This window comes from Heteronotia binoei, chromosome 3, assembly GCF_032191835.1.
Source record: "Heteronotia binoei isolate CCM8104 ecotype False Entrance Well chromosome 3, APGP_CSIRO_Hbin_v1, whole genome shotgun sequence".
Classification (NCBI taxonomy): domain Eukaryota; kingdom Metazoa; phylum Chordata; class Lepidosauria; order Squamata; family Gekkonidae; genus Heteronotia; species Heteronotia binoei.
The window spans coordinates 165,142,113-165,153,102 of NC_083225.1; the positions used below are offsets into that span (position 1 = coordinate 165,142,113).

At 45.4% G+C, this 10,990-nt stretch overlaps 1 protein-coding gene across 4 annotated transcripts in view; it reads right to left on the reverse strand.

The window, feature by feature from the left end:
• The window catches only part of ZMYM2 (zinc finger MYM-type containing 2), a 93,879-nt gene extending 88,285 nt beyond the window's left edge, over nt 1–5,594 (reverse strand). For all 4 annotated transcript variants that reach the window (XR_009555208.1, XM_060234823.1, XM_060234824.1 and 1 more), the window contains exon 1: nt 5,433–5,594. The gene's annotated coding sequence lies outside the window, so the exon portion shown is untranslated. The remainder of the gene's footprint in view (nt 1–5,432) is intronic.
• Between the last annotated feature and the right edge of the window lie 5,396 nt (nt 5,595–10,990).

Consider the following 10,990-nt stretch of genomic DNA (forward strand, 5'->3'; position numbering starts at 1 on the left):
AAGGTTCTCCTGGCAACTGCTGCCACCTGTTTATGCAACAAGGGACCCAAGTCCAGCAGTACCTCCAAGCTACAAACTTGCTCCTTTAGGGGAATGCAGCCCCACCTGGAACAGGATACATCTTAATTCCTGGGTCCATCCTTCTGTCTACCAGTAGCGCCTGCCATATTATCAGGATTAAGCTTCAGGTTATTATCACCCACCCACCTCACACCTGTTTCCAGGAACCAGTTCAAGGTTTCCATAGGTTCCCTGAGTTCTGCTGGAGGAGTGAGATGAAGCCAAATGATGACCCAGCCCAAACCTCTGAAAGACATCACCTAGGGGCTTCATGTAGATGTTAAAAGCGCAGAAGACAAGATGGAACCTTGCAGAATCCCAGAGGCCAAGGAGTCAAACAGCAGTTCCCTGCAACTTAAATTACTTCAGAACAACAGAACACCATCGTGGATGATTAGTAAGATCATATATCGCTGTAATCTTAATCATCAATGTCAAAAATATTGACAAATTGTTTCTAGGATTAGCCCAAAATCCCTCAATGATGCAGAACTCACAAATAGTATACAAATATACCACTTTGAATTTTACTTTCAAGAAATATATATCATAAGATAAAAAATACTAATCACCTTAAGCATGTTTAAACATGCTAAATATATTTAACCTTAAATATATTTAAGAAGTCTATTATGTGACTACCTCCATGAAGCAAAGTTATGTGGGGAACAATCACTCATGCACATTCTCAGGCGCTGTAACTGTGAACAGGACCAAACAAGATTGAGGGGTCCATTCAAGGGTACATCCAGGAAATAACAGTTCCCATACAGTTTTTATATGGAGACACCTATATGGCCATTTTAATGTCAATCTGCAAATTCTAACTCCACACAGACCCTAAAAAGGAACAGATAAAACAATCTTCCCCATACAAAGTTCTATCATCTTCAGTATTTAACTAATTATGCATCAAGCACCTCATCTACCTAATCATATTACACCAACTTTATTTCCATAAACTGTTTCTAGAGGGAATTATCCCCATTACAAAAACTAGGTATCTTAAAACTGCTGAACTATTAAGTTAAGTTATTAAGTTAACTATTAACCAAATTAATCCAATCCATTAGTTAAACAGAAACAACTCTAGTAAAATCAAAGGAACACAAATTATATCACAAGACACAAGGGCTTGGATCATTAAAAAAAACCCATGAACAGAAAAACTGCAAGGTTTTTTGCAACTTTTGACCTTCCTGCCCCATTTCTGTAGGACTGAAGTTCATCAAAAACAATACAATACAGACAAGAGGGAGAAATTCACAGAAATCACAACACTCACTATTTTAGGATCCAATCTGTTGACTATTCTGCCTACTAACATGAAATTTAGGACAGGCTTACATTCAAAAAGAGGCATAGCTTGCGTGCATCTGAACCTATTCCTGGGATGGCAGTGAGTCACAAGAAATCATGATAGTATATACACCACCCGTGTAAAGGCATTTGTTCATGTCAATTTTCATCTCTTAAGCAAGGTTTTCAGGAATGCTGCTTTTCATCCTGATAACGCCCCCTCAAGAAAATGAGAATGTTTTTATAGATGATTGAAACTCATTTAAAAAAAAACCTAAAAAAAACACTCTAGGGCACAAACATGTTTAAGACAGTCATGCAAATAAGTCAAAGACAACTTGCAGAAACTTTTACTTGCCCATTATCTGTGTTAGGCAACTGTAGCTTCCAAAAGAATTGCAGGATCTGACTAAGAGCTTTGTTTGCCTGATCACCTTGAGACAATTCTTAATTCCCCACAGGCAAACAGCTGTTTACAAACTTGGTTGAAAGGGGGGGGGGGTATTATGATGACCTAGCAAGACAACCAGTGACTGTACCTAGAACCATAAAGCAGCCTTAAACAGCCTCCTCATCTACTTAGAACAGTATTGTCTACCCATGATCACACAGAGACCATATCAGGTATGAAATGCCTGTATACACAAAATGTCATTGGAACTACAGCACTATGTATTAGAATCTTTGACATCTCTTTGAAATGCACAGAATTATCCTGTTGTTTTAGGGTAAATAGTGTGCAGATTACACAGCTAATTTTTGAATGAACATGATGTGTCCAGGTTATCTCAGTTTAACCTGCTCCCAAACAATTCAGAACAGATTAACTGTTTATGTTATAGCCTTCATGGAACTGACCACACTATTTCCTAGACTTGTACAATGTGCCAGTTTCCAGTCACTTCCAACTTCTATATCTCTTTATAAAGCAAAGTGTGCTATAGAGTCATAGCCGACTCATGGCAAGCCCATGAAGTTCCACCTCAATGGGCTTTCAAGGCAAAAGATATAGCATGGAAAACCCTTGGCACTCATTTTATCATATCATTCTTTATTATCCATGCCCCTGCTAAAGAAAGTCAGAAAGCATAAAAGTTAACAAGTCAAATGAGAATCTTTAGCCATTTTCACCTGACAGTTTTACAGTATACAGTTCTCCACAATATTTTACACACATTGGTCACAAATGAAACACGTAAGCAGAGTATCTCACATTCAAGATCATAGCCTGCTCAAATGGCTCTACACAGGAAATATTCTTTAAGAAAATATTTATTCTTCTGCTGACTTTGAAAACTCTGGCCTAAGAGCTTTGTTTCTAATCTAGATCTTTATATTTGTTCTAAAGAAAGTAACTCTTGAGAATCAGACTCCGAGTCTTTGCAGTAACCCAATTACAATGAACTGATAGAATAGATGCCCACCCTGGCTAGCAATATCCTTCCTAAATCAATTATGGCAAAAGGAGTGATCTTGAAACATTAAATCCTGTCTCTATACTAGTTTCATGCAAGCTCATACTGAAACATTGCCAAAAAATTCTTGCAGTGGCCTCTAGTGGAGATTAACTGCAGATAATTACTAATTGGTTCTGGTCTCCTTATGGTGGCCTTCAACTTTTCCAAATCTGAAACCCCTCATTAGGCCCCAGTCCCAGCATCATGGGACTCACTGAGATACAAGCACTGATATCAGTTACATGACATGAAGAAAGGGAACCAGGATTATGATCTACCTCATGTTAAGGCCAGGTACAACTAACCAAAAGACCCAGGGAGATGAAATAGTACCCAAGCTCTATTACCAAAATGAGGAAGGAGGCAGGAGTCATGGAAGAATCCTCTCCACTTCATCTCATTGTCCTGCTGCTACTCGCAGCATGTGTTCAAAGACAGACGGGAAGCATGGCACCCTTGGTCTCTATGCATGCACACTAGCAGCTGTTCCTTCCAAAAAAAGGGGGGGGCTCCATAGAAGCGTACAATTGAGCATTTTGGGCCTTCCACAGTCCACTTGAGTGTCTCAATCTACAGGGTGAAGACCACATTGTTTTAAAAAATTGTCTTTGCAAAATTGCTTTGCTATTTCCTAAATCAATTTCTTCAAAGTGATGAAGAAGGGTTAACTTTGATGTCCCCTGAATGTAAAAAGGCTAGCAATTTTCCTTTGACCTTGCTACTCAGCCAGGTATGCATGCTTACTTGTAAGCAAAGTCTTCTGGGGCTTACTCCCAAGGAAGTCTGCTTAAGACTGCAGCTGTAGCCCGTGGAAAAACAACTATAATACATTTGACAGTTTCACACAAATGAGACAAGTGCAGGAGTGACAATATCTGGGTTTCTCAATTAATCCTGGGAGTTTAGAGAAACAGGGGCAACGAAGACAGTTGCCTTTAAAACAGAAGGCACACAAAGACACACACAAAAAATGCCAATGACATTCATCTATATTCACTTCCCATCTGTATGCCTCCTGCAGGAAATCCTGAACAAGAAAGAGGCAGGATCCATCACACAAAAGGCAAAAGCTAGAATATGATTCACAATCAGACTGGATTGTTTTAAGTCTTCTCCCTCCTGCCTGCAGAAGTCAGGTAAGGATCTGGTAGAAGAATCAATTTGAAATCTAGTTAAGTGCTCCAGAACTCTAGAGGGCGCTCGAAATATACCCCCCCACCGCGCTCGCTGCCGAACTGGGTAAAAAGCGAGCAGCGGCAAGAGCCCGTCATCTGCCTACGGGTGTTGGTATTGCAGGAGCGATGTCTGCAGCAGAGCCCACCCTGCGGGGGAGGAGTCGCCTTACGGCCATTACCGAGGTTCTGCTCCAGGGCAGCAGCAGTAGCTGCTGCACCCCACAACTCCCCCCTCTTCTTTACCCTGGAAGCACCTCCTCTTAACCCCCTACGCCTATCCTCGTGCCAGCCCCCCCCCCATACTAGTTTTTTAAAAGAGTGATCTACCTCCTCCTCCCCCAGGCAGGTCTAACCGAGGCAGAAAAACATATATAAATAGCACTCACAATGGAGCGCCTTCTCTTTGCTGGTCTTTGCCAAGGCTGCACCAAACTGGCCTGGGGGGGGAGGGGGCTGGAAGGTGGGGTCTTACCAGGGTTACTGGGTAGCCAAAAGCGCCTTTCCCTCTTCCTCTCCAGGAGACGCCCTTCCCCGGGGGCAAAACAACCTGACCCTCCACTTGGGGTGAAGGGTACCCTCTCCCCTGTGGGACATGAGCCAACTGCCCCACAGGCCACATTCTAGCTCCTCCCTCGCCTCCCCACAAAGGAGGGACCGGGGCCCTCACAGCTCCCCCAAGGGCAGCCAGAGGAAGGCTCCTTCGCTGGAGGCGGCCCACAGACGTGGGAGGGAGGGAGAGGGCAGAGAGGCTTCCCCTCTCACACACAAAGCTTCTCCCCCTTGGGGGAGACCTCGATGGCTAGGAAAACTCAACCCCCCTCCCCCCAGCTAGCCCGATCCTGGCGACCGCCTCGACCAGTTGCCCCGGGTTTGGCCCCCTGCAGTCAGCCAGCAGCACTGCCGCCTCCAGTCGGCCGCCATTAAGGGAGACCCAGCCAAACAATACGGGAGGGGAGCCACGGAGGGGGGGGGGAGAGGAGGATCCGCGGAGCGCAGCGCTGGGCGCAAAGGGACCCCAGTGAGGAGAAAGAGATCCAGGGGAGGGATGCACAAAAAAAACACACGCAACAACAACAACACCACCCCATACCCGAGGGAGTCTGGAATAAAGCTGCGCTAAAATGGACCCTCCCCCCCCTTGCCAGATACCCCCAAGGCAACCCCCCCCCCGCTATTTCTGCCCCCTCGCTCCTGAACCTTCCCATTCTTCTTTCGCCCCCCTCCTTTTATTGCCTTTCCCAATCCTGACTGACGGAGACGCGGGGGGGGGAGGGGAAAAGCAGCAGCAAGAGCGACACGCAGCGGGGTATTTAGCCCGGGTTGCTCTGAGGCACGGCTGCACTGCTCCTATCCCCGCCCTGAAGGGGCAGCGGAGCTTCAGCCCGCTCTGGAGAACCGGACTCCGCTCCCTCTACCACCACCCCTTCCTAGTGGCCCTCACCGATCTGGGGAAAAGCCGCTGCCTTCCCCCCGCGAGTCGCATGAAGCCTGCGCGGCTCCTCCGGCGCTTCCTCAACTCTAACTCGGTCCAGACCCGGGCTAAAGCGCTGCTGCTAGCGAGGAGAAGGGACAGGAGCCAACCAGCCGAGCTTAGGGAAAGGCCGCCTCGTGTGCCCACCCATTGGCTTTTCCAGGAGGCGGGCTTCGGCAGAAGCCAGTCCCATTGGAGCATCGACCCGTCTCACAGCGTTTCCCGAAGTTGGTTGGACCGGGTCTTTGTCAGTGTGGCGCTCACGCACGCCTACGGTCCCGCCCTCTTTGGTTCTACCAGGTTAGAGAAAACCCGAATTGCATTGCCCACCACCAACAGCTGCAGCACCTCTGCCTTTCTCCTGGTGGAGGGGAGGGTTTGGGGTCTCAGTGGTTAGTGCCGCTGAGCACTTTCCTGGAGAAGTTTGTACTGTTATTTTTTTTTTTTTGCAATAAAAAACAATAAAAAATTAAAGACTGAAGATTTCCCCTCTGATATTTTTACCAGTGAGGGAGGTGTTGTTTAACCCTTTATTTTTCCACACTTTCCCTCTGGGCAATAATTGCTACGGGGGCATTAGGTGAGAGCACGGGTGTAAGCACACCCACCCCCATCTGGGAGGAGGTAAGGGCAGGGCACACTTAATCCCCGTTCCCTACCTGCGTCCGCCCTCGCAGCAGGGCTGGGGATCTGGAACCATTTCCTTGAGGGGGGCAGAATAATGGGAACACTCCCACACGCAAGAAGGAAGAACCAACTAGCTCTTCCCTAAGGGCAAGGTTCCCTGTGCCCACTGGGCATGCTCCCCCCCCCTTGCCCTCTTTCTCCTCGGAAGGGAAGGAAAGGTATGGCAGCAGCCAGCCCAGCACGGCTCCTGGTGGTGGTGATGGTTGGTAATGGTGGTGACGTCCTCCATTTTGTCGGAAGCTGCGGGGAACTTGGGACCACTTCAAACCAACATGGGGCTTTTTGAGACGCATGTTTTTAAGAACCTGCTGCCTTAGGGTCAGGGCAAAGCCTGGAGGACACCCTTGGCAATACCCAAAAGGTGCAGAATAGAACTCAGGGCTGCCAAGGCGGCAAACACCGAGAGCCAAGCTCCCCACCCTCCCTCAGCCAAAATGGAGGATGCGCACTTCCCTTGCGCGGTTGGTTCCCCCTTCTCTAGCCATGGGTTTGACGCCCGCTTCTTCGAGGATGGGGGCGTGCTCAGTCTTCCGTCTGGTTGGTTAACTAACCCATTCACTATTTCCTCGTCTGACAAAACGGGGAGAAAGAGGCGGGAAAAGAACACCACCACCACAGCCTTTCCCCTTCTCTACCTTGCGGTACTTCTAGCATAACAGCATTTTATTCCCTGGAGAAAAGCTTCTGTATGTGGAAAGAAGCCGGGCTAAAGCTGCTGGCCCCGTTTCCGTTTCGCTGTGCAAATCTCCTCGCAATGCCAACTCCCTGGACAACTTGAACGGGAGCAGTGCGAACACAGTTTGAAATAGTTTAGTTAGGTCTTTTGCCCTCGGTGCCGTGTATTGCTTGCTAGTTCTCCTAAGCCGCGCTCCTCAAGCCCTACGCAAACACGCAGGCGATAGTCAACCGATCTAACCAAATGGAATGAGAAACTATAAATAGGATAGTGCGATTTATGAAAAAAACGGCAACTTTCATTTCTAGACGAACACTCAGCACAATGTCTGGAGAGCCAGTGGACAGTGGGGGGGAAAGGTCCATAATATGACGGAGAGATAGTGAGATGGTTTTTCTATGGTTTGGCAACAGTTTCCTGTATTAGTATGAGTTGAAATATGATATTTTGTGCAAGTCAAGACACTACTCTTGTTGATGCAGTCAGCATCTTCGTGATTTAGGAGCTTTCAGAGTTATACTGAAACTGAACTTCCATTGCTTTCTCTTATTGGAATGGGGTTACTCTTAACTCAGTACTTTGAAACATTCAAGTTTAATTTCAAGATAAAGTGGAGGTGAGGGGAACAATGCAAACTGCTTTGGGTTCCAGTTGGACACTAAGACAGGGTATAAAAATTACAAAATAAAGGATTTGTTTAAGCAGTGGAAAGCTAGTCCAAGTGAGGTTAATAAAAGAAAACACAGGCTGTGGCAAATAAAATGCAAGTATGTGATCAGGCAAAAATTGACTGTGAGGAGCATATTGCAAAAAACATAAAGACCAATAATAAAAATTTCTTCAAATACATTAGAAGCAGGAAACCAGCCAGGGAGGCAGTGGGGCCCTTGTATGACCAAGGGGTAAAAGGATTACTGAAGGAGGATAGGGAAATGGCTGAGAAGCTGAATGCATTTTTTGCCCCTGTCTTCACTGTGGAAGATTAGAAGTGTTTGACCACTCCAGAACTGTTGATTTCAGGAGGGGTGTTGAAAGACCTGAGTCAGATTGAGGTGACGAGAGAGGAGGTTCTACGACTGATAAACAATTTAAAAACTGATAAGTCACCAGGCCTGGATGGCATACATCCAAGAGTTCTGAAAGAACTCAAAGGTGAAATTGTAGAACTCCAGACAAAAATATGTAATCTTTCATTAAAATCTGCCTCCGTTCCTGAGAACTGGAAGGTAGCTAATGTTACCCCCATCTTTAAAAGGGTTCCAGAGGACATCTGGGAAATTATAGGCCAGTCAGTCTGACTTCAATACCAGGAAAGTTAGTGGAGATCATTATTAAAGAGAGAATTAGTAGGCACATTGATGAACAAAAATTGTTGAAGAAGACTCAGCATGGGTTCTGTAAGGGAAGATCTTGTCTCACTAACCTGTTAGAGTTCTTTGAGGGAGTGAACAAACATGTGGACAAAGGGAACCCAATAGATGTTGTTTACCTTGACTTCCAGAAAGCTTTGATAAAGTTCCTCATCAAAGGTTCCTAAGTAAGCTCAAGAGTCATGGGGTAAAAGGACAAGTCCTCTTGTATATCAGAAACTGAGTAATTAATAGGAAACAGAGTGAGTATAAATGGGCAATTTTCTCAGCAGAGGGTGGTAAGCAGCAGGATGCCACAGGGCTCAGTACTGAGTCCGATGCTTTTTAACTTGTTCATTAATGATTTGGAGTTGGGAGTAAGCAGTGAAGTGGCTAAGTTTGTGGATGACACTTAATTTGTTCAGGATGGTGAGAACCAGAGAGGATTGTGAGGCACTCTGTCAAGGCTGGGCGAGTTGGCGTCAACATGGCAAATGAGGTTCAATGTGGCAAAGTGCAAGGTAATGTACATTGGGGCAAAAAAATCCTAACTATAAATACAAGTTGATGGGATGTGAACTGGAGGAGACTGATCTAGAGAGAGATCTTGGGGTCGTGGTAGATGACTCACTGAAAATGTCGAGACAATGTGCGACTGCAATAAAAAAGTCCAATGCTATGCTGAGAATTATTAGGAAGGGAATTGAAACTAAATCAGAGAGTATGATGCCTCTGTATAAATCAGTGGTGCGGCCTCATTTGGAATACTGTGTACAATTCTGGTCACCACACCTCAAAAAATATATTATAGCATTGGAAAAAGTGCGGAAAAGGGCAACTAGAATGATTAAAGGGTTGGAACACTTTCCCTATGAAGAAAGGTTAAAATGTTTGGGGCTTTTTAGCTTGGAGAAACGTCGACTGCGGGGTGACATGATAGAGGTTTACAAGATTATGCATGGGATAGAGAAGATAGAGAAAGAAGTACTTTTCTCCCTTTCTCACAATACGAGAACTCATGGGCACTCAATGAAATTGCTGAGCAGTCGGGTTAGAATGGATAAAAGGAAGTACTTCTTCACCCAAAGAGTGATTAACACATGGAATTCACTGTCACAGGAGGTGGTGGTGGCTACAAGCATAGCAAGCTTCAAGAGGGGATTGGATAAACATATGGAGCAGAGATCCATCAGTGGCTATTAGCCACAGCGTATTGTTGGAACTCTCTGTCTGGAGCAAGTGATGCTCTGTGTTCTTGGTGCTTTGGAGGGGCAATAGGGTGAGGACTTCCGGTATCCTGGCCCCACTGATGGACCTCCCAATTGCACCTGGGTTTGTTTGTTTTTTTTGCTACTGTGTGACACAGAGTGTTGGACTGAATGGGCCATTGGCTTGATCCAACATGGCTTCTCTTATGTTCTTATGTTCTCTTCTTTCATATTAACTGTGTTTTTTTAATCGGATTTTTTTTTAAGTATGGTGGCTAGGTTGATGACCCTGGAGTCAGGAAAATAACTATTTGTATCCTTAAAGGCACAGTTGACTGTTATCTCCCCTAATCCAGAACAGCAATGAAAGTACAGGTTCCAGGCCATAGCCCTGGTCAATTGTTATCATAAGAATATTTTTAAAGGAGTCTTTCTGTGTCAGGCTGGACTAGTCCAGGGTTCTAGTCCAGCCTTGTAGGACTAACTATCAGGACACAGATACCCTGTTATTGCCTCCTTTACTAGGATCCAGATATTAACTTCTGCTAGATTTCGAGATTTCCTTTGTCACCATGGCTAGAAGCCGCTAACAGACCTATCCTCCATGAGTAGGGTTGTCTAATCTACAGGGCCGGTGCTAGGCTTTCTGGCGCCCTGGGCGAATCACCGACTAGTGCCCCCCATTACTAAAAATATATATAGGGAAAATGAAGAGCACCAAACTTGAAACTTCACATTTTTAATTTACTGATTTTTAATTTTAATTTTAAAAAATGTGATAAGTTATAAAAAAAAATTGTGAGAATAAGTCCTTGCCGGCCATGCCAGGAAGGAGGGTGGTGGGATAGGATGAGGTGGGAGGCCAACTCACACATCGGGGACAGGGGAGTGACTTTGCTTTGCTGAGGGCAGCTTGGTGATGGGAAAGGACAAGGTGACAGTGGTTAGGAGCCAAAGTCATGTGTCGGAGAGGGAGTGCCCAGTGGCGTACCTAGGCCAGGTGGCACCCTAGGCAACTGCCTACTTTGCCTACCCCCACGCATTGGCCCTGCTGATCTGGTTTGGGAAACTCCTGGAGTCTGGGCAATAGAACCCACCTTCCAATGCCTAAGTTTTTCCAAGACAAGTGATCTCTGTAGTCTGGAGAGCAGAGATGTCCAGGCCCTACCTTGAGGTTTGTAACCAAATCCAATAATCTAATTTCCCTTGTAAATTATACCAATACGTCCATTGGCAATGACTTCTATAACGTAATCACTTGTTGAGTAAAAAAGTATTTCCTTTTATCCATCCTGAATCTATCACCATTTTATAAACGTCTGTCACCCTCCACCATCTTTTTTTCTGAGCAAACAAAAAATCCCAGACTCTTCAGCCTTTTCTTATAGAAAATGTGCTCCAGCCCCTAACACAGTAGAAAAACTAAACCACATTACTGTATTGATCTTCTTATTTTCAGTCCTTTTCTTAACAATCCCATGCATAGGGTTTGCTAACATTTTCATTGATCCAGGGCTTTTTTTGAGCAGGAATGCACAGGAATACAGTTCTGGCTGGTTTAGTGTCAGGGTATGTGGCCTAATTCCCTGCTGGGCTTTTTCTATAAAA